This window comes from Lepidochelys olivacea (assembly GCF_965140295.1).
Source record: "Lepidochelys olivacea isolate rLepOli2 genome assembly, chromosome: 1".
Lineage (NCBI taxonomy): Eukaryota > Metazoa > Chordata > Testudines > Cheloniidae > Lepidochelys > Lepidochelys olivacea.
Window position 1 is genome coordinate 200,025,948 of NC_140411.1, and position 6,153 is coordinate 200,032,100.

The 6,153-nt window shown below is 40.2% G+C and overlaps 1 protein-coding gene across 4 annotated transcripts in view; it reads left to right on the forward strand.

The window, feature by feature from the left end:
- The window catches only part of CMSS1 (cms1 ribosomal small subunit homolog), a 358,534-nt gene that overhangs the window by 24,729 nt on the left and 327,652 nt on the right, over window positions 1-6,153 (forward strand). The gene's annotated exons all lie outside the window — the stretch shown is intronic.

Here is a 6,153-nt window from a genome sequence, read left to right on the forward strand (position 1 = left end):
TCATCAAGTGATCCATTCCCAGCTTCTGGCAAACAGAGGCTAGGGACACTATCCGTGCACCACTGCAGATACACTGTGGTTTTTGGCACACTAGCTTCATCAAAGCTAGCGTATGTACATCTGCGCAACCTGAAATTATACCTCTCAGCTACAGTGTAGATGTACTCTAAGACGAGGCAATCCCCATTCTCTTCCCCTTTCAAGACTGAGAATATTCCCGTCCCCTCAGCTGTGTATAGGGAGAGCCGCACCTCAGGTTACAACCTTATGTGATATCGTACCTCCAGAAATCTTGCTGAAATCTTCCAACAAAAAGATCTGCACTTTCTATTATAATTATGAAGAACAAAATATTTAAAAATCTCTTTGACGGTCTTCATGCACAATAATGAAGCACAATAAGAGGCTTAAACTTTTTTAGCACTTTTTTGTAATCTTTAAAAACAAGAACCCAAGATTCAGATATGTCCTACTCTTATTTTTGTTCTTACTTCTCACAACAAAAGCACAGTAAAATGGAAAGAGAAGAAAGGATAGAATAGAAGAGAGTCAGTGACAATCACAGGGGATCTATACATGGTACAAGGAGGAAGGTCACCAAATCTATTCTCCACCTCTTTCACTCTAGAGATTGTTCCATTTCCTGTGGCACTAGTATGTTTTACTATTATGCTAACAATTTATCCACAGTGATGTCCATTTTTAGCATCTGCACCAAATTTAATTATTTTTAATTACTTTATAAATAAAAAGACAACAAATTTTCTTCAAAACCTTGGGTGAGTGGCCATTACACAAAATCTGCAATCTTTCATTTTCTCTTTCTCTGTCTGACACACATGCATGACATGCAAGTCTATGTTTTGGTTAGCAAAATATTCAGTTGATTGATGTGGTCTCCTCCCCCCGCCCCCTTCAAAACAGTCTGTGCTTTGAGCATGGTATGGTGATCTGTTCCAGAGGTTCAATTCATCTGATCCAGCCTGGTTAACATTTTCTGTATCCATACTTTCACTATTATTATTAATTTGCATTATTACAGTAGTACTTAAAGGCACTTCTCAGGTTTGGGGCTTAGTTGTGCTAGCTACTGGAAAACACAAAAGATAGTTTCCACTTGCAAAATGGAATAGTGATACTGACCCTCTTTTTGTAAAGTATTTTGAGATCCTCTCATGAAAACTGCTTTATATTTGCTCAATTGTTATTCATTATTATATTTTAATATCATAATAGTTCGACCTTTTTAATAGAGCACCTTTCATCAAGGGAGGCTCATAAAGCAATATATAGACAAATTAACTGAGTTTCATCCTCCAACCCACCAGTGATGTAGGTAAATATTATCATGCCTGTTTTAGAGATGGGAAATTTGAGAGGTAGAGAGGTGAAGCGACTTGCCCAAGATAACATAGGGAAGTAGTAGGCATGCCTTCAACCACTAGACAATGATTTCATTCTTTGTGACAACATTAAAGCTACCTTATTTTAATTAAGAAAGTTGTTTAAAATTAATTATGTTACAGTCTGTAAATATATCCAGAAATAAATTTGCTTCCTCATCCACTACTGATCAGCTCTTTGGAATAAGAGAAAAGTGAACAGTTTGTCTTCTGAAAGCCTGACTTGTACTTGAAGTCGTTGCTCCATCTTGCTTCTTTGAGTGAAAGTCAACAGCAAAAATAAATACATCATGGAGTCCATGACCCTGCAAGTATGATATGTATAGTCTCTTTGGCAGAGGGCATATCTGTTGATCTTAATCAAAAGGTATACTGTTATGGGGAAATGTGACAAAGATGCTCACAGGCAAGTTTGATGCAACTTTTCTATGAATAGTAATATCCTATGGCTGTTTCCTTTGCCTTTTGTTAATTGAAAATTATTTTCTCTTAGTAAAAAATGAACAAGGAGGAATAAGCACAGTCCTGTTGAATAATTAAACTTTTTAATGATGTGATCTGTGGTCTAAGTTTTTTAATTCACTTAACATAGAACTCTAAGTGTCTTTGTTCAGAAGAACTGGGCAACTGTCCAAAGGACAAGAAATGACTAAATCTAATTCCTACTGTTTAGTTGATTTTTGAAAGACATTGTAACAGATTACTGCCTAGTTTTGTTGTTGTTCAACTAATTTCTGTGCATCTAGTTAGATTGCAGATGCAAACCAGAATATTTTTGTTTTCTACATAATTTTAAAATAAAAACAAAATGTAAAGCTTAAATGTGTGAGGACTGGAATAGGATTTTTTCTTTTAAAGGACTCTGGCATTTTCAGTATTTTCAAATGTCTGCTAACAGAATATTGGTGATTAATGCAGAGTTATGCACTGTTGTAAAATGTGCATACCTACAGGATCTATGTTGAAAATTAGTTACGTAGAGATCTAATGTCCATTTTGGATTGGCACTGCAGAAAAGAACGCTAAAGCCAAATGTAATAAAGTGTATGTTGTTCTCATCATATAAGATTATGCTTCTTTTGGTCTTGATTCTACAAGATGCTGAACACTCCCATTGAAGTCAGTGGATGCTGAAGTCAATACACACCTTGCAGGATAAGAGCCTTAAGGAACATCACATGCTGGGCCTGATTCTGGTTCCACTCAATTCAGCTTTTGAAGTAATTGGAGTTAAACGGCTGTAAAACAGGTGCAAAGGGCTTGTTCCAAAGCCCACTTTGGATTAGGCTGTAAGTGAGATTGGATTGGGCTCACCCTATCTTGTGTAGTTTAAATCTTTTTAAAAATGCTGTTGCAATACTCTGGTGCACTTCTTAAAATTGATTTAATTGAAACTCCCATGGACCTTACTTTTGTTTCTTTTTCCATTGTTGCTGATTATCAAGATAGATTTTTGTGTTTTCTAAATAAAAACTTTTCCTTTTACAATCAGCCATTGTCTTCTGTCATAATCATTAGCTCCCCATTCATCTTTAGCACGTGCTTAAAGTCCTTTGCTGAATCAATGTTGAAGGACAATTAATACCACAGGTTTTAGTGATAGCTGTGTTAATCTGTATCAGCAAAAAAAAAAAAAAAAAGAGGAGTCCTTGTGGCACCTTAGAGACTAATAAATTTATTTTGGCATAAGCATTCATGGGCTAGAACCCACTTCATCAGATGTATATCACAGTTTATAATCATGGAAAAGATTGTTGTCTTCATTCTGCCCAATTCATCTTGAGCTGTGATGTTTGAAGTAGAGAGCTTCTATTTATGCACAAATCTCTTTATGATGATTAGCAAAGTGGTGAAAAGATTTGTTTTCTAAATGCATAATTTGATTAACTTTTTTTAAAAGCTGTTTTTAAAAGCGTGAATGTCAGTAGTAGCTCTTTATTTAGAGAAAGAGAGGTGTTGGGGAAGTGAATTTAAGACCTTTTGGCCTTATAAATTTAAAATGAAGCTCTGGTGTCACTGTATATAATGACAGGTTTCAGAGTAACAGCCGTGTTAGTCTGTATTTGCAAAAAGAAAAGGAGTACTTGTGGCACCTTAGAGACTAACCAATTTATTTGAGCATGAGCTTTCGTGAGCTACAGCTCACTTCATCGGATGCATACCGTGGAAACTGCAGCAGACTTTATATATACACAGAGAATATGAAACAATACCTCCTCCCACCCCACTGTCCTGCTGGTAATAGCTTATCTAAAGTGATCATCAGGTTGGGCCATTTCCAGCACAAATCCAGGTTTTCTCACCCTCCACCCCCTCACACAAATTCACTCTCCTGCTGGTGATAGCCCATCCAAAGTCACAACTTTTTACACAATGTGCATGATAATCAAGTTGGGCCATTTCCTGCACAAATCCTCTTGTTTTTTCCTACCCCCCCCACTTCCCCAGATGTTCTGGTTTAACTTGGATTTAAACTTGGAGAGTGGTCAGTTTGGATGAGCTATTACCAGCAGGAGAGTGAGTTTGTGTGTGTGGTTTTTGGGAGAGGGGTGAGAGAACCTGGATTTGTGCAGGAAATGGCCCAACTTGATTATCATGCACATTGTGTAAAGAGTTGTCACTTTGGATGGGCTATCACCAGCAGGAGAGTGAATTTGTGGGGGGGGGGGGGTGGAGGGTGAGAAAACCTGGATTTGTGCTGGAAATGGCCCAACCTGATGATCACTTTAGATAAGCTATTACCAGCAGGAGAGTGGGGTGGGAGGAGGTATTGTTTCATGGTCTCTGTGTGTATATAATGTCTTGTGCAGTTTCCACAGTATGCATCCGATGAAGTGAGCTGTAGCTCACGAAAGCTCATGCTCAAATAAATTGGTTAGTCTCTAAGGTGCCACAAGTACTCCTTTTCTTTTTCTGTATATAATGTTCTCCAAGAGGTTAGCATTGATTGCGTCTTACTCTTGGTATACAGACAAATTGAGGCCAGCATTGCTTATACTATTGTCATTATTTATTATTATATGCACTAAGATAGCGTCTATCACTGTGGTGTGTGACCGAGTTTTGTCAAAATAGCGGCATTGTACTATTAGCCCTGGTCTACACTAGGACTTTAGGTTGAATTTAGCAGCGTTAAATCAATGTAAACCTGCACCTGTCCACACGATGAAGCCTTTTATTTTGACTTAAAGGGCTCTTAAAATCGATTTCCTTACTCCACCCCTGACAAGTGGATTAGCGCTTAAATTGGCCTTGCCGGGTCGAATTTGGGGTACTGTGGACACAATTCGACGGTATTGGCCTCCGGGAGCTATCCCAGAGTGCTCCATTGTGACTGCTCTGGACAGCACTCTCAGCTCAGATGCACGATTGTTTGCCATTGCTCTGACACAGGGAGGGGCGACTGACGACACGGCTTACAGGGTTGGCTTACAGGGAGCTAAAATCAACAAAGGGGGTGGCTTTACATCAAGGAGTATTTCAGGCAGGACTTCACGGAGGGTTCCAATAAGAAATGGTGCACCTAAATTATTGTTCTTATTGGATCAAGGAGGTTAGCCTGGCCTCTGATTGATACATGGCTAGATTTACCTCGCTGCACCTTCTCTGTGAGTGACTGCAGTGTGACCTAGAGGAATGAGTCCCCTAGACGGGTGGCGGGGGGTGGTGGTTTGCAAATGAGTACAAAACAAATCTGGTCTATTTCTTGTTTTGATCCACTCCATCTATCTTTTACATCTTTGGCTGGCAGCAGACGGTGCAGAAGGACTGCATGCCATCCACATCACATGGCTGCTCGGCAGAAGATGGTACAATAGGACTGCTAGCAATCCGTATCACCTGCCTGCTCACCATAAGATGGTTCAATAGGACTGACTGCAGGAGTAAAGAGAATGACTTGATCAGGTCACTCCAAATTTAGTCCCTGTGCCCATGTCTGCCCAGGCGCTCCTGATCGACCTCACACAGGCGACCAGGAGCACCTTGGACATGACGATGACGGCTACCAGTCCTATTGCACCGTCTGCTGCCACAAGACAATGGGTTGCTGCTACTGTGTAGCAATGCAGTACCGTGTCTGCCAGCACCCAGGAGACATACGGTGACAGTGAGCTGAGCGGGCTCCATGCTTGCTGTGCTATGGCGTCTGCACAGGTAACTCAGGAAAAAGGCGCGAAACGATTGTCTGCCCTTGCTTTCACGGAGGGAGGGAGGGAACGGGGGCCTGACTATATGTACCCAGAACCACCCGCAACAATGTTTTAGCCCCATCAGGCATTGGGATCTCAACCCAGAATTCCAATGGGCAGCGGAGACTGCGGGAACTGTGGGATAGCTACCCACAGTGCAACGCTCCGGAAGTCGACTCTAGCCTTGGTACTGTGGAAGCACTCCACTGAGTTAATGCACTTAATGCACTTAGAGCATTTTCTGTGGGGGGACACACACTCGAATATATAAAACCGATTTCTAAAAAAACGACTTCTATAAATTCGACCTAATTTCATAGTGTAGACATACCCTTAGTGTGTACTGTGTCTGGAGGGATGTATAAATTCAAATAGCTGGACTATCGTATTCTCATTTTTGGTAACCAACTTATTTTATCATTTCAGAAACTATAAGGTGTCCTGTCATTCATTTTGCTTTCTCTTCTTTACTGTGCCGAACTAATATGTAGAATGATGGACTGTAATCTAGGTTCCAACCCTGCTCCCTCCTTCCCTCCTTTCTTGAATAATAAAATCAT